The sequence below is a fragment of the Aulonocara stuartgranti genome, assembly GCF_965226115.1.
Source record: "Aulonocara stuartgranti genome assembly, chromosome: 1".
NCBI lineage: Eukaryota > Metazoa > Chordata > Actinopteri > Cichliformes > Cichlidae > Aulonocara > Aulonocara stuartgranti.
This window is the reverse complement of record NC_138939.1, coordinates 33574743-33596740: the sequence shown is the minus strand read 5'-3', so window position 1 is coordinate 33596740 and position 21998 is coordinate 33574743. Positions and strand designations below refer to the sequence as shown.

The 21998-nt window shown below is 44.7% G+C and overlaps 1 protein-coding gene across 2 annotated transcripts in view; it reads right to left on the bottom strand.

Annotated features, from left to right (window-relative positions):
- The window catches only part of LOC309708086 (uncharacterized protein), a 78180-nt gene that overhangs the window by 30741 nt on the left and 25441 nt on the right, over positions 1-21998 (bottom strand). The window lies entirely within an intron of this gene.

The following is a 21998-nucleotide window of genomic DNA, read 5'->3' as shown; positions in this document are numbered from 1 at the left end:
TTACATGAATGGGAACACCACTGAAAAATTCCATTTCTTTCTGTGTCAACTTTACAACAGAGTGTTGATTATGTGTTTCTATAGCATGGCTGAAAATTCCATTCTCCTGTGTGTGTACAAAGGAAATATTTCTGACAGTATTTTCCATCCAGTTTCTTCCATTTATCCAATTGAGAAATTAAGACAGATGCTTCTCTCAGATCCTGTGTCTCTAACATCCAGGTCCTTTGCTGGGGGGTTTTCCTGTGTCTTTTTTATGCTTGGATGGTTCATAGGTCAGTGTTAAGTGGCTTAAGAAATAAAAAAAATGGTATCCCCAGTAATGGTTGAGTACAAAGATTGCACTGAAAATGAGTGAAAAAGCAGTTAATGTCCAAAGAGAACATTTGAAAGACTTTCAGAGAGCCTAAAGAAGTGTTACTCAGGACTGGTTCAAAAAGTTACAAGAAATTCTGGCTCTTTGGAAGCAAAATATATTGAACACTTCCATATTTGGCATGTGGGAGGAGGCCGAAACCCAGAGAGAACTCAAACAGACACGGGGAGAATACGCAAACTGCACATAAAAAGCCAGCTTGCTGGTGGATTCAAACCCAGGACTGTGACTGTGTGTGTGTGTATGTGTGGATAAAGAAGCGCGCGTTAGACCAACAAAGTTATTCCTAAAATATATAACATACGACAGAAGCGACAAACATGTCTGCTACAGGTTGTTTGTCACTGAGATAATGAAAAGAATCTTATCACATAGACACTCTTAATATAATAAAGTAATATCCCATCATTAGTCCCTGCACATTTCCATTTGCCTCTGTTCAGTCTGAGCATCTTTATATTAAATGTTGCCTCTTGGTGGGGAACTAGAGCAGATTCAGCGAATTAGCCTGCTGTCTGTCAGCACTAAAGTAAGCGCTTTGTTTTCTATGTTATGTGTTGTGCCGAGTGTGAGTGGTAACAATGGTGGGCCTACCTGTCCCAGCCCCGGGTCACCTCGGCAGAGGACAGCTCCACCCAATGGGATTTAGACCTGGAAGTAACCACAGAGAGGATGGAGGGCCTATACAGTACATGAGGGCTGCAACAGTCTACTGTATAGCTAGAGCAGGTATTTACCCATGAATGGACTGACTTAACAGTGCAGAACTGAAAATTGCTTTTTCAATAGGCTCTAATCTAACTCTAAGTCTTTAATGTGTTGCTCTTTCTGATAGATTTGTTGGTTTTAAGCATGAGAGAACAACATCGGAGTTTGGCTTCAGTTTAGCAACTTCAGCAGCCACGACAACACCACCACCGCCTCCCCTTCCTGCCACCGGCAGTCAAATCGATGAGTTTCTCCTCTTTCTATTGACATTTCACGAAAACCTGGGGCAGCTGAATTGTAATGCAAGAGGCAAAAAAGAAGAAGAAAAAATACAAGTACACCACCTCAGGCTGAGAATTAATACATAAACTATGTGCATGTTGCTCATGTTAATACAACAACGAGGATTAAGCCGCTTAAATGCCTTATCGACATCCCGACCAATCAATGTGTGTATAATTAAAGAGTGCAGCTGGGCTAGTGACAAGTGGAGCCACACTGTCACTACTGACCCATGCATGGATCTAGAGTTAAGTGTTTATTTAAACCACCATCACGGCGCATATGTGTTTGCATATGTAATGTATTATGTATAGGACCTGTTGACCCTACCTGCTCGTCTGTTTTACAGTTTTACAAAAACCATGCATAAATTTTTTTAAAGCGCAACAACACAGCACGGGATCAATATTAATTATTAGAAATACAAATTTTCTGTGTCCAAGCCAGAGTGATCTTTAGAAACCAGAAGTTTTTTCTACTTGTAGCAAGAGGCTCGTTAGCATAACGAAGAGCTTCAAATGTATTAGCGTCCACAGCCCGCTGTAGGAGACACCTGCACCGGCATACAAATGAAATGCCTCCTTGAGTCATTTATTCCCTCACTGAGAGAACTTTTTCTCCTCTTTATGCAGTGCAGATTTTGATCTAAAGAGGTAGCCTGAGTATACCAACAGATGTGAAAATGAATCGTTTCTTTTAAATAAGAGCGGGCAGTTCACCATCCCCAAGTATGAATTTTTCATAGTGCTTCTGAAAGGATGAATAAGTTGGGGGAAAAATGAGACGGAGCTGCGAAAGATCTAATAAAGATACGGAGAATTGTAAAGCAGAGGCTGTGAGGACGTCTTGAGCGCGTCATGCATCACCTCTTTGTTCGTCCGTCTTGTATAAGATGGATATTCAGTCCTGCTTGTTTGTGTGTATGTCAGTGACAGGGGGCTATGTATAGAAACATAGCAATTAATGCAATTCTTTTTTCAAACTCTTGAGGTAAAGCTGAAAGTCTGAGCTTCAGCTACATCATGATTGCCTGATTTAAATCCACTCCGATGGTGTCGGTGTATAGAGACAAATTATTTAAAATCAGTCATTGCCTCAAAAAGTTATGGACTTAACTGTAAAAGCACGAAATGATGATATTGCAAGGAAACATGCATACACATTTACATTGCAATGTGTTTTGAGAGGTTATGTTTAGCATGATGGATGCACATTATTTAAGTGTGTTGCTGCTTATTTTTAAGATACACTCTGCACAGACTGTTTCTGGTCTCTGGGGGTTTTCACATACCTTCCCACTTACTTGCTACCTGGCAACTCACCTACAGTAGAGGTGCTTTGTTTTGTTTATTACACGTAGCTTCTTCTGCAAATAAAACAAAATATAAATATTGTAACAAGTTACTAGAGCTTTTTTTATATTCAACTTGTTAAAATTTGGTGATTATAAATAGAGAAGCATGTGCAGCTAAACATTTAACTGCTCCTTTCACTAGCTTGGACCACATCCTCGTTTAGGTTTGACAGCACTTCTAGCAGTTAACGGCACAAGGCTGCAGTTTGAGGAAGGCCTCAGAGGGATCTGGAGATAGCTCCGAGGCCAGGCAGATCCCCATGTACTAGTGAGAAGTGAATGAATGAAAAAAGGGAAGGAGGGTGGGGTGGAAATGAGAACAAACAGCTTGTAGTATCAGGGGGTTATATACTCTATAGGCAGAGATCAGGTGTAGACTGTATGCAGGTGCGGTCCTGCACTTGAAATCAGATAAATGATCTCTAGTTAAATGCTTTAACTAATTGATTATACTGAAGAATTTAGGTTTTTCACAACAAATGCCAATATGATTATTAAAAGATGAAGTAATTCAGTTATTTGGGTCAATGTGAATGTGAATGGTAGTTTTGTCTGGCAACCTGTTCAGGATGTTCCCTGCCTCTCGATCTTTGGTAGCTGGGATAAGATCCAGCCCCGTGACCCTGAATTGGATAAGAAGAAGATGGATGGATGGAGTATTTCTGTGATAATAATAGAGCACTTGAAGTAAGTTTAACTAAGCTTACTGGTTAACAGGATATGAGAATGCAATTGTTATTGTTGGCCATGTCACCAAAGATTTGGCCCCTTACACAGCAGCATTAGTATTTAGGTTCAAGGTTCACTTGACAAGTTTTTCCTCAGAGTTTCCCTCAGTCCCTTTATAGTTTGCATTTCATCCCTGACTGCTGACTAAATCAAGTGTCTGATTGTTCAGCTGCTAAATCTTTCTTCTGGTGGTTACATGTGTCTCATGTTTGCCACAACATTGCTTTCACTCTCCCTGTGTGCCCTCTACATGTCAAAAATAAGAATTCAATGCTCTTCTCTACCTTTAGCTAAAAGACATTATGTGTAATATTGAAATTGCAGCACTTTCTATCACTTTAAAACCGTGACCAACACATCAGATTACTGATCCTGTATTACACTACAAGGACATCCAGGGAAGGCTTTCTCTTTTAACAAAGTAAATCTGAAGTCACATCAGTCCGTTGACTAATTTGGTCCATTGAAACCATAAAAAATTGTCTGCAGGGTCAATGTGTGACTAGAAACAACTTGAGAGCTGAGTAAAACCCAATTAAACCATCAACCGTCAGCTTTCACTACGACCTTCACACACCTGCCCCAACCAGCCACATTAATTTTCTGTCACAATTTATTAAGTGATAACATTCATCAATTACGCAAACAAATTTAAATCGGAGAGGGCACAGAGCCCAGAAGCACCGCCGTCTAAATGTGCCAAGTCTGTTTAGAAAAAAACTCAACATAAACGATTTCTTGAAAAGACCTTGTATATCAGGAGGTGACAGCAGATGTGCTCATCTCTAATGTGCTTGTTTATCACTGTGTTTAGAAAATGCAGATAATATATCAAGCAAGCAGCTGGTCCTTATTAAAAAAAACACGAATTCACAATCAGCTGTTCAACCGCTCCATTAACCGCTCAGTGGCAGGTTTTGAGAAAAGACAGATTCCAAGAGAGAAGTACCCCCTCAGTCGGTCTCGTTGTACTTTATCACAAGCAAACAGAAAGAGTTGCCTCATTGCTCCAATCCATTACCTACATGAATACTTGTATACCACATGTATGTTCCAATTTGGCCTTTACTTTCATAACATCTACTACACACCTGTAAAGCTGATTGATTTTTGCATGGCTGTGATACTGTGTTGGCATATCTTTCCAGACATATAAACCTACCACTGGACACAACAACCAACTCAGTGGTGCTTTCCACAACAGCGTGCATCTTGAGGAACACAAAAACAGACAAGGTGAATATAATACCAGTTGCAGCATAATAATTATGGCCCCTTGGGGCTCGTGAGTAACATCACCTTCAAACTTGGTCTTCATTTTAATATCAAAAAGACACCAGTAAATAAATGATTGAGGCATTATGCGTGCACATGCCCCCTGTGAATGCACTGTTACATTCTCTTAGCTGATTTCACATGTCATGTTCTTAAGAGTCACAAAATTTCTATCCTCAAAGGAATTTTGTTTGACTCACCACTAAATACCGGATGAAGAATGTAAAATAGTGCCCTGGGCCTGGGGCTAGTATAGATGTCTTTCTAACCAGGAAGTCTCTTGAGAATAAGATTTCCCTTTCAAGGGAGAAATCTTTTGTATACTATCCCGTTAGGAAATAAATGAAAGACTGGTTCACTGTGATAGTGCATTCATCTCTGCAGAGTTGGTCTGAAAAGTAAAGCTAACAAACCACAGTGTTAAAGGCACGGCAGCAATTTTTTTTAATCATCTCCTACAGGTCAGTCCAGGGAAGGATTAAGGTCACCACAGGGATGAGGTGACTGATGTAATTGGAAATGGCCAAATATATTGCTCCAAGGACAACCTCAAGGGATTGGCGAGTCCTACAGTGGTGAAGAGTAAAAGTGGTATTTAACGGTGGATAAAGTGGTGGAGCACAGTCTTGGAAGTATGGACAGAGGGGCTGGTGACCACTCTGATAAGTACCACTGTACTAATAAATATGGTGGCAAGAGACTGGGATCAAGTGTGTTCTGGTGAACTACACGACAAGGGCAGGAGTATTCCTGGACAAGCTGCATAAATATTGAGACTAGCTGCGAGAGTGGAGAGGATCACGCACGATCTGATATCGTCATGTTGGTGTTGTTCCCAGATCATCATACTAAATGTTGTTCCAGGATGAACATTGCAAGTGACCAATCAGAATGTTGTGATGTCATACTTTTGCGACTTCGGGAAAAACCGCCATAAAACCAAAAACTGTACTTAAGCTGCGAGAAACCGCCTCTGTCCGCCGATCAACGTACCCTGACCCTAACCCTAACCGTAACCCTTTAATAAACGGTAAGCAGAATTGATATTGTCCTTGCAACATTGGGATTTCATAAATGCATGAATGTTTTGGCGCGCAAAAGAATCACTTGGTTGAACCCGGAACAACATTTTCATGATGATCTGGGAACAACACCAACATGACGATATCAGATCATCCGAGGAGCTACAGTCTGATCAGTGAGTTGGATTACAATGAGGAAGAAGAGGAGAACAAAAGCCTTGAAAGCTATTCTGAAAACAGGAAATGAATAATTAAGACCCCTGGGCTTTAATTCCTCATCCCCAAGGAACTACCATGGTCTTGCTCTGGTAGTGCAAGACCATCAGACCTTCCTCCCTGGTTGCCCAACCAGAAGTCCCTCAGAGTTGAGAGATAGTGTGAAATCTTTCACTGTTCAATATTTACACGATGTTTAAAAGTAAATAAGAAAAATAGTGGCCAAATAGTTTGATTTAAATAGACAAGTTGTCATTCACCTTAACATTAACATGACGTTACAAATAGGCCCAAAAAAAGAGAGAAATAATTTGAACACTCATAGTGATCCTCTGACTCAGAATCATGTGATACTTCCCACTATAGTAGGTTTCTCCAGGACTACATTTTACCATAAAGCCACACACACTCAGACACACATACACGTACACACAGAGTCGAAAGGTGGAAACAATACCAGTTACTGTGGGTAACAGCACATCCACCATATTTACTGTGTAGAAAGTAGGAATGTTTACATTTCTGGATACTGACCTGAAGTTCATATCTGAGTGAAAATCAATAGTTAAAATATTCAGCATTATATAATTGCATAATGATGCTAAACTGATGCTGTTTCTCGTTTAAACATTAAGCGTATTTTACACCAGCATGACACACAGCTCCTTGAAATGACCCAAAAAAACCCTGATTACATAAGGCTGAATATTTACATCTAATTATACGTTCCCCCAACTCTCTGCATCCCACCATTTCTCTGTGTTTTTGTTCGTCTTCCATCGAGTGTGCAGTGAATTTCTTAATGTGGGTTGAAGCGAGAAACTGGGCCAAATATGGATGATCAATACACCTTCTATGATAACCTGACTGAGTCTTATTAGACATGATGGGATGTAGCCTCCAGGCCTGCCTTCATATTCATCTGCGCTCGCTCTGACTTACTTTGAATATTTGTGTTTGAAGAAAGCAGACTGTGACAGAATCCAGGCTAAACCACCTTTCTGCTGAAATCTTCATTTCCTGAATGTGTCAGTAGTGGTAAGAGTAACTTCTATTAAATGCATCGAGTCATACTGAGACCAGATGCATTTGTAGTTCCACTCACTTCAACCACCAGCTAGATGTAGAGGGTGGATAACATGTCATTTGAGGCGCTTACAGCTCACAATGGCCTGCTTTCCTTGAGAAAATTCCATTTTCCCATTGCGCCGGGGTATTTAAATCACTTTAAAGGCAGATATAGCTGATATGGATATATCTGTTTCTTCACACTTTTGTGCCCAATTGTTGTTGTTGTTGTTGTTGTTTTTTCTATAAAAGATGTATATGTAAAAGGTTAACATATGTGTTTAAGTTGAAATGTGTTTGTTTGTTGAAATGTGGTTGCTCGTTTTCCTTTTGTTTTGCTTTGTTCATTTGTTTCTTTTAATTCTATTTTGTTGTACTTTTTCAACATGTTCAAAATAAAGATTCAATCAATCAATCAATCAATGTGTGGCTGATAAATCTGGATTAAACTAATAGTTAAAAAGTTAAGAGATAAAAAGAGTTATGGGGATGTTAGTTCAGTTTATGTCTTCATACAAGAAAAAAGGGAACACCCCAGTTATATTTTGGTCTTTGTTATATCTTTAAGTGTTGATTCAGTATTTTCTAATTACACTTTACATCTTCCATGCCATTATTTAAAAAAAATAACACTAGGTGGCGCATAGCACTCAGGAGGAGCGTAAACCCCCCCTGGGAGGCAAATCTGCAGAATAAATCCTGCAGTTGAATCGTAAACAAGTTCATGATCTGTGCCTCTTTATTTCAATACACAGCTGCAGGATCTAGGATCGCACCCCTCCCAGGCACCTGTCACACCAGGGGGTAACATATACTGTAACACCGTTCCATCTAGAAAAACATTTGATAGAGATCATGAAAATTACCATGCCAGTGGTGGACTCCCTCAGGTGCGTTGGTGGTTCTTTGTGTCTGGGGATGGGCGTCCGGGTACACACCGGCTCACTCCTTGGCGGCCGCTTATCGGGGCCTGGAGCCTGGGGCCACTTCGGAGGTGGGGTGCCCCCGGCCTCTCGGCCTGGGGCTCGGTCACTCAGGCACAGCTGGCTGCCGGCGGAGCTCACGGGCGCGTCACTGCAACACCCCCTGGCTTCTGCTCCGCGGCTGCTGAGTGAGCCCTCATCTGGGACTCTCCTCAGCTCTTACTGGGACAGTGGCACGGCTGCCCCTCTGTTGGTCCTCCTTGGTCTCTTGTGTTCTGGGGGCCTCTGGATGTCTGGAGTTTTGATCTCCTCCATACCTGCTTCATACCCTGGAGGACGGGGCTGTGGCTCCCCACACTCCCTAGCAGATCGTTACATGGAGAAACCTTTGGAATGCAAGCATGCTGATCCACACAGGTATGCACACAGGTGTACACACGGGTATTCACAGACGCGGACTACAGCTTTCTTGGCTGCTGCCTCAAAGCACATTGTGCGCCGTCTATCTTGCGTGCTGCACAATATCGTTTATTATTTAGTATCTACTGATATCTACTGCTAGCTAGTTTATTGTGATGGTGCCGTTTTTTTTATTATGTTGCTCTTTGTTGTTTGCTTTCTCTTCTGTTTTTTTTTCTCCATACAGGTGACCCAGGTGTTTTGTTTTTTTGTTTGTTTGTTTTTTTCTTTCTTCCCCCCTTCTCACCGTCTCTTCTCTCCTTTGGTTTTCTTTCTCTCCCTCTCTTTCTTTCATTCTTTCTCCCTGTCCTATCCCCCAGTCATGTCTGTCCCGTTTGTAGCAACTGAAAATAAAATAAATTCATAATTATAATAAAGGTCAATCAAATGGACCAATATGGCAAGGCCATGATGATCCACTTGGTAAAATAAATCCGCCTGGCATCTTTCTTGGCCTTAAGACAACAATTCTGATGGCTATAGATCCAAACGGGACACAAAAAAAAAAAAAAAAAAGAAAATTACCATGACATGGTAAATTTACTGGTTCTTATATAGCGCTTTGTTACTCTTCTGAGGACTCAAAGTGCTTTACACAACTTGTGCATTCACCCATTCACATTGTTCTAAGCGCTTTCTAAGTAACATTCACACTCCGATGGATGCATCGGAGAGCAATTAAGGGTGCCCAAGGATACAGGGAGTGCAGAATTATTAGGCAAGTTGTATTTTTGAGGAATAATTTTATTATTGAACAACAACCATGTTCTCAATGAACCCAAAAAACTCATTAATATCAAAGCTGAATGTTTTTGGAAGTAGTTTTTAGTTTGTTTTTAGTTTTAGCTATTTTAGGGGGATATCTGTGTGTGCAGGTGACTATTACTGTGCATAATTATTAGGCAACTTAACGAAAAACAAATATATACCCATTTCAATTATTTATTTTTACCAGTGAAACCAACATAACATCTCCACATTCACAAATATACATTTCTGACATTCAAAAACAAAACAAAAACAAATCAGCGACCAATATGTAATATGTAATAGGTGAACGCGCGCAAAGCTACTGGTCCGGACGGGATTCCCGGCCGCGTCCTCAAGTCATGCGCGGCTCAGCTGGCTGGAGTGTTCACACACATCTTCAACCTTTCCCTCTCTCTGTCTGTAGTCCCAGCCTGCTTCAAAATGGCCACCATCGTCCCTGTACCCAAATCCTCCACCATCTCCTCATTGAACGACTGGCGACCTGTAGCCCTGACCCCCATCGTAAGCAAATGCTTCGAGAAGCTGGTCAGGGACTTCATCTGCTCTGCACTACCCGACTCACTGGACCCTCTACAGTTCGCATACCGCCACAACAGGTCCACTGATGATGCCATAGCCCTGACACTACATACTGCCCTGTCACACCTGGAGAAGAGAGACACGTATGTGAGGATGCTGTTTGTAGATTACAGCTCAGCATTCAATATCATCGTTCCCTCGAAGCTGGACAGAAAACTGCAGGATCTAGGACTGAGCAGCTCCCTCTGCAGCTGGATCCTTAGCTTCCTGTCTGACAGACGCCGGGTGGTCAGACTGGGCAGCATCACCTCATCCCCCATCACACTGAACACTGGTGCTCCACAGGGGTGTGTACTGAGCCCTCTCCTGTACTCACTCTACACCTACGACTGCACGGCCACTAACAACTCCAACATCATTGTGAAGTTTGCGGACGACACTACAGTGGTGGGTCTTATCACCAACGGTGATGAGATGGCCTACAGGGAGGAGGTCAGCGCCCTGACCCACTGGTGTCAAGACAACCATCTCACCCTCAACGTCGCAAAGACAAAGGAGTTGATAGTGGACTTCCGGAGGTGCAGAGAAGTACGCACCCCCATCACCATCAACGGCGCTGCTGTGGAGAGAGTGAGCAGCTTGGTGTACACCTGGCTGAGGATCTTACTTGGTCAGTACACATAAACAAAACAGTGAAGAAGGCGCAGCGGCGCCTCTTCTTTCTCAGGAGACTGAAAAGATTCGGCATGAGCCCCCGCATCCTCAGGACCTTCTATCACTGTGCCATTGAGAGCATCCTCACTGGATGCATCACCACCTGGTATGGCAACAGCACCGCCTACAACTGCAAAGCTCTCCAGCGAGTAGTGCGGTGCTCTGAACGGATAATTGGAGGTGAGCTTCCCTCCCTCCAAGACATCTACAGGAAGCGCTGCCTGAGGAAAGCGGGGAGGATCATCAAGGACTCCAGTCACCCCAGCCATAAACTGTTCAGACTGCTTCCATCAGGAAGGAGGTTCTGCAGCATCCGGTCCCGTACCAGCAGACTGAGAGACAGCTTTTTCCATCAGGCCATCAGACTGCTGAACACGTCATAGACACCTCACCTTCACTACTGGAACTTCAACATTATGCACTCCATACTTTACAGTAATGCCACTGTTTTGCACATGTCTCAACTCTGTATATTTTTATATATTTTATTTTATTGTTTACTCTATTTAATTTGTAAAATATGTGTATACAAACACACACACGTAGAAAAATATTTAGTATACACATCCAAAAATGCATATACTATTATATATTGTACATATATTTATTAGTTTCAGATGTAGCCATTCTTGTATTTTTCTTGTTTACGTTATTGTATTTTGCACAACTCTGTTGCTTGTGAAGCTCGCACACAAGAATTTCACTCACATGTACTGTACCAATGTACCTGCACATGTGATGTGACAATAAAAGTGATTTGATTTGATTTGATTTGAATATAGCCACCTTTCTTTGCAAGGACACTCAAAAGCCTGCCATCCATGGATTCTGTCAGTGTTTTGATCTGTTCACCATCAACATTGCATGCAGCAGCAACCACAACCTCCCAGACACTGTTCAGAGAGGTGTACTGTTTTCCCTCCTTGTAAATCTCACATTTGATGATGGACCACAGGTTCTCAATGGGGTTCAGATCAGGTGAACAAGGTGGCCATGTCATTAGTTTTTCTTCTTTTATACCCTTTCTTGCCAGCCACGCTGTGGAGTACTTGGACGCGTGTGATGGAGCATTGTCCTGCATGAAAATCATGTTTTTCTTGAAGGATGCAGACTTCTTCCTGTAACACTGCTTGAAGAAGGTGTCTTCCAGAAACTGGCAGTAGGACTGGGAGTTGAGCTTGACTCCATTCTCAACCCGAAAAGGCCCCACAAGCTCATCTTTGATGATACCAGCCACAACCAGTACTCCACCTCCACTTTGCTGGCGCCTGAGTCGGACTGGAGCTCTCTGCCCTTTACCAATCCAGCCACGGGCCCATCCATCTGGCCCATCAAGACTCACTCTCATTTCATCAGTCCATAAAACCTTAGAAAAACCAGTCCTGAGATATTTCTTGGCCCAGTCTTGACGTTTCAGCTTGTGTGTCTTGTTCAGTGGTGGTCGTCTTTCAGCCTTTCTTACCTTGGCCATGTCTCTGAGTATTGCACACCTTGTGCTTTTGGGCACTCCAGTGATGTTGCAGCTCTAAAATATGGCCAAACTGGTGGCAAGTGGCATCTTGGCAGCTGCACGCTTGACTTTTCTCAGTTCATGGGCAGTTATTTTGCGCCTTCGTTTTTCCACACGCTTCTTGCGACCCTGTTGACTATTTTGAATGAAACGCTTGATTATTCAATGATCACGCTTCAGAAGCTTTGCAATTTTGAGACTGCTGCATCCCTCTGCAAGATATCTCACTATTTTTGACTTTTCTGAGCCTGTCAAGTCCTTCTTTTGACCCATTTTGCCAAAGGAAAGGACGTTGCCTAATAATTATGCACACCTGATATAGGGTGTTGATGTCATTAGACCACACCCCTTCTCATTACAGAGATGCACATCACCTAATATGCTTAATTGGTAGTAGGCTTTCGAGCCTATACAGCTTGGAGTAAGACAACATGCATGAAGAGGATGATGTGGACAAAATACTCAATTGTCTAATAATTCTGCACTCCCTGTATTTGGCATGCAGACTAGGAGAAGCCAGGAATCGAACCACCAACCTTCCGATCAGCAGATGACCTGCTCTACTGCCTGAGCTACAGCCACCCCAATGTAAGCTTCTGAGCACAACTATATGTAAATTATAATTATAAATATCAAGAGTATTGCGAAAACTTTAAGGTACTGTATATTTAGGCGTTTTGACACTACCTGCAACAGGCAGCTGATATAATACTTAACAAAGTAACTAGGAAACTTTGACTCGGGTCAATCAGCTCTGAAATTATTTCGCTACCCCTTCGGATGTGATTCCAACTCCACAAAGAGTGTCAGGATACAGGATGTATGTGTCAGGATGTATCCTGACACAGCTTCAACTCCTGGATCAAACCATGAAATCCGCCCTGCTGCTGCTTTTTCATCAGAATTGGATGAACCCAGAATGTCAGTTTCTTAGTTTCCTAGTTCTCTTGTTTACAGACATCAGGAGCAGCTCATAATTGTTTGATGTTGACATTCATGATGCCCATTTTTTTTCCACAATGCGTTTGTTGATGATAAATTTGTCACAAAATGCAACAAGTGTGGATCCAAAAAATTTGGAATTTCATGATTTTCTTTCACAATGCTGCAAAATAGGTCCAATAATCACACCACTACCGTGCTTGGCAGTTGGTGTGGGGGTTTTGTGTTGATATGCTATGTTTGATTTTGGCTAATGTGATACTGGCCAGAATATCTGCTTTTATAGAAGCAGTTACATTTATAGATGATCAGTAAATCAAGTGCATTTGATTAGGAGCACTTGGGTACTAACCCTTTCTAATTACTATGTACCTAAGTCCCTTGAAAACTTTACTGTCTCTGACAGAATGGTCAAAGGAGCATGGTACTGTAACTGTAAGAGCAGGATCACCAAGTGCTGAGGTGCATAGTGCTGAAGTGAGCCAATGTGCTGTTGACTCACAAACTGCAGCTTTCCAAACCTCCTCTGGCATTAACATCAGCTGAAAAACTGCACGGGGAGCTTCAAAAATGGGTTACTGTGGCAGATCAGCTTCTGTTGGTGTAATGTGTTGGCTGCCCAGTACCTCTGTCCAGATCTTCAGTTTAAATTTAGTGAATAACCTTTTCTTAGTGCTGTATTTCTATATTGTCTCATGTTGCACACAGAACTAAACAAGTATTTCACAATTATGTTGCTAACAAACACGACAGCTTTGTGTGCAATGCTTTCTTAGAAGGCAAAGGTCTGCTCTGTAAATATGACTGGAACAGATAACGTGGCTCACACTGGGTAATGAGACAGGAAGAAATGTTCAGGGAGCCCTGAGAGAGACATGTAATGAAGCATTGTTTGCAGGATGAAAATGCATTCGCACACACACAGGTAATGAAGCATTGTAGGAGCATGAGCCTGGCTGAGGCTGATAACATCCCGTCGTGCCTGATGGAGGACAATGGGCCGTAGAAATGGAACCACCCTGTCTGCACCCAACTGTACCATCATCTTCCCAACAAACACACACACACACACAACGATAGATAGATGTACCTGATAGTCAGGATGATAGATAACAAGGACTCAGGAAGTGGAAAAAAGGTCTGAAAATAACACTCTGCTACTCCTCGTTGTGGCTTAGCTCTACTTCTTGGCCAACATTGATCATCGCCAGCATTAACCCCTGCTTCCAATTTGTTCCACTAGCCACTTTAATTAAAAGACACATTTTCATAAAAGGAGAGCCAGCATACCACAGTGGGAGCTCCAAAATATGGACGGCTTCTAGAAAGAAAGTTATGGTAGCTTATAAAAGCTCCCATGGCAGAAATGCTGAGAGGCCTGAGTGATTTCTCTTCCTTTTCATTATCCTCTGATCTGACTTTTGTTTGCTGAAAGATTAACAACCCCCTCATGAATATATGCCACAGTGCAATCACTTTACCTCTATGCAGAGATGCACTAGATGCAAGTGGTTTAGCAAAGGCTGACTGGTGAAACTGTCCTTGGACTTTTGTTTCCAACAACCTAGTCTTTCCTTTCCTTTCCTTTTCTTTAGATTATATCAGAATTGCAAGATGGAAGTGTTACTTGCAAAACAAATGAAAGTCAATACTTTATCTGAATGAACACATGCCGTACACTCGATGACACCTCAATGCAGTCTCGACAAAGTTTTGCAAGCAGCGAGAGTTCAAAAATTATTATACGGTTTGTTATGTTGGAACGGCTGTTTTGTTTGCTGGAATAATGAAATGATATTTATACGGCTCAGGCAACAGAGAAATTCGAATACTGAAAATGGATTCTAAGAGTCAATTAACCTTGTATAGATGAGGGCTGCAATGCACTTGCTTCCAGACATCAACTGGTCTTGAATTTTGGATCTCATGCAAGGGAAGCCTGAGGAATAATGTCGGCTTTCCATTATAAAAAGGTTGGAATCCATTTTCCCCGAGATAATTTCAATTATATGAAACAAGCATGAATATTTTAAATTAAAAATGTGTCCTGGATATGGACGGGTAGATACAGCAGGAGGAAAAGAATAGCACATGCATGATGCATTTCAGCCTATTTACAGCTGACAGCTTTACCCTCAACAAATAACCTGTTCCATTTGAAAGAGACTCTTCAGCTCAAACTCACGCCTGCGTTGTTTCTCACAAACTATGCAGGACTCACCTTTGTGTCATGTTATTCTTCCTGTTTCCCAGCTGTCTTCTATTCCTAATGAGACATGTAACTCGATACTTGAATCTTTTCAGTCAGCCCCACACTGTTCAGCAACCCATCTGCATCGATATTTCTGGCATCAATCGTGCAAACCCATCACAGCCTGTGAATGCCCCCCTCAAGCCCATGGCAAATGCCGTGGCCTGGTTCACAGACAATCTACTGCCCAGCAGGAGACAGTGTAAAGAGCACGGCAGAATCCCTCAGAGGCTCACATACGGGGAACTAACTTTCTTCACTCTTTAGACTGACTTCTAGTCCACTCTCATATCATACATGGCTGTCGCAGTTAGAAAAAGTGGGGTAAGACTTGTTTTCCAAGAGTCAGTTTAATCTACTGATGGTGCCAGACAAAAATCAATAATCATCAGGATTCATCCTCTCATATAACCAAATTTGATGGTATTCTGTCCTTTATTTACTCCGATATTTCCCTGTTAAAAAAAAAGAAAAGAAAAATACTGCCTACCACCAAATCCATGAAATGTTGTCTCGATAAACCTGGGTAGATGTAAGCCGAAATCTCCATCTACAGAAGCGAGAAGGGCTAAGACACTGTTGCTGCTCGGTATTTTGTCCCACTCTGGGTTTCGTGTGTTTACCTAAAGATTGTTTTACCCTATCACTCTGTAACACTGGTTGGATGTAGCAGGATGAGTGCATGACTTCAGTCAGTATAAAAACTTCAGAGAGGCCAGTGCAGCAGTGAAGGATATGGGAAGAAAGAGAAGAGGGAGTGAGACCACAGTATTTGACATTTACTGGCCTTTGGCTGCATTATCAGGCACTCTGCAGGAGAAACCACTGAAGAAAGAACCTGCCAGAAATCCCACACACACATTTAAAAGAGCATTTTCATACACTTGAGTTGAGGCTCAACATGTGGTAGACATACAACATTCTGCATTATATTTCCCTTAAAAAGAACACACCAAAAAGAAAGTAGTAGAAAAAAAGTTACATTTAAAAAGAAAGAAAGTGACCTCGTGTTGCCCTCTACTCACTGGTTAGCATAGCCCCAAGGCTACAATTTCAAGGAAATCCAGTGGGCATATTTTCCACAATTATTCTTTTTCACATGCACACACCAGGAAATTGTCTTTGTCCAGGTTGTTTTTCACTACTTAATGTGGTTTAGCTGAAGTAGCTGCCTGGAGGCAGCACATGACCACTCGCTAGCTAACGACTCGCTATTAGCACATCGGCACAATCCCACACCATATGGACTTTGTTGTACGGAGCTGGCAGGTTATAAACAGGGTAATGTCCAATGATTCGGACATTTGCATTCTAATATGCTTCAGATAGAAAAGTTCAGGGCTCCATGTTTGAAAATAGCTTGTCAACTACAGGGTGGGCCATTTATATGGATACACCGTAATAAAACGGGAATGGTTGGTGATATTAAAGTCCTGTTTGTGGCACATTAGTATATTTCAATAGGAAGAGGGCCATGTGACACATCAAACTTATTGGTAATGTCACAAGAAAAACAATGGTGTGCTTGGTTTCAACATAACTTTATTCTTTCATGAGTTATTTACAAGTTTCTTTTTGTTCATAGCCATTGACATGTCGAAGAGGTTAACACGTGAGAAGCGGATCGAAATTGTGTTGATATCTGGTGAACGCAGTAACCGGATCATTGCAGCAGATTTCAATGCAAGACACCCTACGAGACCACCCATCTCCCATGCTACAGTTAGCAAACTGCTTGCTAAGTTTCGTGAAACTGGTTCAGTGTTGCATTTGCCAAAATGTCTACGCAAGAAAACTGTCACTAATGAAGAAACATCAGTGGCTGTCCTAGCTTCATTCAGCAAGAGCCCACAGCATAGCACTCGCCGCATGTCACTGGAGAGTGGCATTAGTCGAACATCCCTTCAGCGGATATTAGCTACTCATAAATGGCACCCTTACAATCTCCAGCTACTGCAGCATCTCAACGAGGATTACCCAGATTGGCGCAGAGAATTTGCAGAATGGGCAAAAAAAAAAATTGGAACAGGACCCTCAGTTCACGCAGAAGATTTTGTTCAGTGATGAGGCAAATTTTTATGTGAATGGCGAAGTTAACAAACAAAACCACCGCTATTGGTCTGACACATTGGATGGATCCCTCCAAGACTGTTGGACCAACAGAAGTGATGGTTTGGTGTGGTATATGGGGTACAACAATAGTGGGTCCATTCTTCATCAATGGAAACCTCAAGGCCACTGGATATTTGAAATTGCTACATGATGATGTGTTTCCCTCTTTATGCACTGAAGCTGGCACGTTCCCTGAGTTTTTCCAGCAAGATGGTGCACCACCACATTATCGGTGCCAGGTCCGAGCATTCCTAGATGAACAGTTTCCTGGAAAGTAGATTGGTCGTCGTGGGCCAGTTGTATGGCCCCCAAGGTCTCCCGATCTGACCCCCTTAGACTTTTATCTTTAGGGTCATCTGAAGGCAATTGTCTATTGTCACGATCGGGCGAATTACACACCGTAATTCGGCGTGCCCATGTGGCGTGCTGCTAGACCCAAACGCGGCAAAGGCTAGCGGTGGGTTGGAACAGACACGCAGTTATTCTAGTAACGATCAGTGCACGAAGCGTGGCTTCGGAACTGGCGTTACAGACGGAGAGCGAGCGGAGCCGGGATGAGAAAAAGAATCGAAGGGAAAAACACTCACAGTTGCTGAATCAGGCGGAGACTGACGTCAGCAAAGTTTCGGAGCTCCTGACATGAAGAGAACGATGTCTGAGTGGCGAACAGGTGGGTGGCATCTCTCTTTTAAACCCCCACCCCCCGAAGACCGGCACCCGGCGGTCCAGGACGGCAGCGACGGAAATCCGAGATGAGGGAAGGATCCAAGACGAAGCGGGACAGCACCCAGGAGCGCTCCTCAGGACCGTAGCCAGCCCAGTCCACCAAATACTGGACCCCTCGACCCCGGGGGACGGGAGTCCAAGATCCGCGGGGCCGGGGAGGGGGGCGGATGGAAGCCGGAGACGATAAATCACGGGGTTGACCTGGGCAGTGATCTCGTACGGGCCAACGAACCTGGGAGTGAGCTTTTTGGACTCGGTGCGGAGCCGCAGGTGCCTTGTGGAGAGTCAGACGCGATCCCCCGGCTGAAAAGGATGACCCGGGCGGTGGCGGCGACGATGCTGCTTGGTATACAGAGCGTTGGCTCGGGAAATGGCAGCCCGTGCCTTGATCCAGGCCTGACGACAGCGGCGGACCATCCGTTCAGCAGCAGGCACATCAACCTCCGCCTCCTGATGGCTGAAGATAGGAGGATGAAAACCATGACAGACTTCAAAGGGCGAGAGACCGGTGGCAGAAGAGACGTGAAGGTTATCAGACAGCTCAGCCCACAACAGGTAACGAGGCTAAAGCGACGGTTGGGCGGAGACGAAGCACCTCAAGAAGCGCCCCAGCTGTTGATTGGTCCGTTCAACCTGCCCATTGGTCTGAGAGTGATAGCCGGATGAGAGGCTGGGAGACGCTCCAATCAGGCGGCAAAAGGCTTTCCAGAACCTGGCGGTGAACTGGGGCCCCCTGTCGGAGACTATGTCCTTGGGGAACCCGTGAAGCCGGATGACATGGTCCAAGAGGAGCTCGGCCGTCTGTTTGGCGGAAGGGAGACCGGCCAGAGCGACCAGGTGCACCGCCTTTGAAAACCTACAAAGGTGAGGATGGTGTCAAGACCGTCCACGGCCTCCCTCTTCCCACTCCACCACAACCACCCACACATGCAGGGCCTTGGAGTAGGGGTATGTCACCAGGGTGCAGAGGAGGCTTCTGGCTGCCTCTGCCTCAATTTTATCCCACAACTTTGACATTCACATTACTCACACTCTCATTACACATACATATAGGATCTTGGGGGTGGGCACGATACACGGAGTCCAAATTACCATCAGGGTGTACACCTCACCCCTGGCGTCGTTGCCCACCTCTCAATTTTGAATACACGTAGACATTGAGGGCTAGCAGGAGGGACTATGCGCTTACCTGCTGCTCTCTGGCAGGTAGCTCCATGCCCTCCTGGGTTTTAATTGCACCTTAGAACACACATGCATCAACACTACAATGAGCGGGTGGAGGGAGGTTTGGAGTCTTCTCTCACCCCCGTTCTCTGTGGCCTGCTGGAGCGGGGGGGCTAGGAGGAGGAGTTGGCCGTCCGACTGCGGTCTGAAGTGTGGGGCCTCCCTGCTGCTGCGGAGTCGGGGCGGTCTGCCTCTTCCCACCGCAGGGAAAAGGGTAACACCACCTGGGTCTGGGTGCAGTTCCCCCCTCCAGGGGCAAGGGTACCCGGTTCGTAGAGTACGCTTGGGGAGTGTGATCGTGTGTACAGCGTCTCTTTATGTCTGTCTCCACGTTGGTTGAGTGTGGAGTAAGTGCATATGAGAGCATGAGGGTGGGAATGGATGTTTGTGTCTGTGTGTACCTGTATGTCTGTGTCTATATGTCAGGTTGGGTATCAGACGCCACCTCTCTGGGGACATCTCAGGCCCTCCAAGGTTTGGAGGCCTATCTCCACCCACCACCACTTCCCCTGCCAGTGGCGGACTCCCTCAGGTGTCGGTGCGTTGGTGGTTCTTTGTGTCTGGGGGTGGGCGTCCGGGTACACACCGGCTCACTCTTTGGCGGCCGCTTATCGGGGCCTGGAGCCTGGGGCTCGCTCGGGCCACTTCGGAGGTGGGGTGCCCCCGACCTCTCGGCCTGGGGCTCGGTCACTCAGGCACAGCTGGCTGCCGGCGGAGCTCACGGGCGCGTCACTGCAACTCCCCTGGCTTCTGCTCCGCGGCTGCTGAGTGAGCCTTCATCTGGGACTCTCCTCAGCTCTTACTGGGACAGTGGCACGGCTGCCCCTCTGTTGGTCCTCCTTGGTCTCTTGTGTTCTGGGGGCCTCTGGATGTCTGGAGTTTTGATCTCCTCCATACCTGCTTCATACCCTGGAGGACGGGGCTGTGGCTCCCCACACTCCCTAGCAGATCGTTACATGGAGAAACCTTTGGAATGCAAGCATGCTGATCCACACAGGTATGCACACAGGTGTACACACGGGTATTCACAGACGCGGACTACAGCTTTCTTGGCTGCTGCCTCAAAGCACATTGTGCGCCGTCTATCTTGCGTGCTGCACAATATCGTTTATTATTTAGTATCTACTGATATCTACTGCTAGCTAGTTTATTGTGATGGTGCTGTTTTTTTTATTATGTTGCTCTTTGTTGTTTGCTTTCTCTTCTGTTTTTTTTCTCCATACAGGTGATCCAGGTGTTTTGTTTTGTTTTTGTTTGGTTGTTTTTTTTTCTTTCTTCCCCCCCTTCTCACCGTCTCTTCTCCCCTTTGGTTTTCTTTCTCTCCCTCTCTTTCTTTCATTCTTTCTCCCTGTCCTATCCCCCAGTCATGTCTGTCCCGTTTGTAGCAACTGAAAATAAAATAAATTCATAATTATAATAAAGGTCAATCAAATGGACCAATATGGCAAGGCCATGATGATCCACTTGGTAAAATAAATCCACTTGGCATCTTTCTTGGCCTTAAGACAACAATTCTGATGGCTAAAGATCCAAACGGGATACAAAAAAAAAGAAAAAAAAAAAAAAAGACCGTCCAGGGATTGGAGGCCGGTAACAAAGTCAAGGCCGACATGGGACCAGGGACGTCCCAGCACAGGGAGAGGGCGAAGGTCGCCAGCAGGAGGCTGAGTGGAGGACTTGGCCCGAGCACAGGTGTCACAGGCGGAAACGAATTCACGGACGTCCCGAGTCATGGAGGATAGGTCCAGGGTCTGACGTGAGGCCGTCCTGGGCGAACTGTCTGGAGAGAGCGTCTGCCTTAGCGTTCTTGGAACCAGGGCGGTAGGCGAGGTGGAAATTGTAAGGCTCAAAGAATAAGGCCCAACGGGCCTGCCTTGGGTTGAGCTGCTTGGCAGAACGAATATGGATCAGGTTCTGATGATCAGTCCAGATCAGAAAAGGGTCCTTCGCTCCCAGGAGCCAATGCTGCCACTCTTCTAAGGCCCACTTGATGGCCAGGAGTTCTCGGTCTCCGACACCATACCGTTGCTGCGTGGGAGAAAATTTCCTTGAGAAATAGCAGCATGGATGAAGTTTTCCATCCGGGCCGTGTTGAGAAAGGACGGCGCCAGCGCCAACATCGGAGGCATCCACCTCCACCACAAAATCTCTGGCAGGATCAGGGTGGAGCAGGACGGGGGCCGTAGTGAACCGGTGGATAAGGTCTCGGAATGCCTGTTTTGCACCTGGGGAGAGGCAGAAGGGCTTAGGCAGGTTAGCTGGTTTGGTGAGGGATGTCAGTGGGGCAACAACGGTGCTGAAATTACGGATAAAGCGCCGATAGAAATTGGCAAAGCCCAGGAAGCTCTGTAGCTGCTTAAGGCTGGAGGGCTGAGGCCACTGGGTCACGGCTTGGACCTTTTGCGGGTCCATGGTCAGGCCATCGGAGGAGATGGTGAAGCCTAGGAAGGTGGTGGACCGCTGATGGAAAGCACACTTCTCCAGTGGGAAGGGCCAGGTGGGACCCATGATCAGCTGATCACCAGCTGACATCTATGGTGTGAAGATACGAGATGTGCAGTACCTGAAACTACAGATACTGGATGCCTGTGCTGGCATTTTACCTGCGGTGTTGCTATTAGTGTGTGAAGAGTGGGAGAAGAGGGTTGCATTGACAATCCAACACAATGGGCAGCACATTGAACACATTTTATAAGTGGTCAGAAACTTAAACATAAATAACTCATGAAAGAATAAAGTTACGTTGAAACGAAGCACCCCATTGTTTTTCTTGTGACATTACCAATAAGTTTGATGTGTCACATGGCCCTCTTCCTA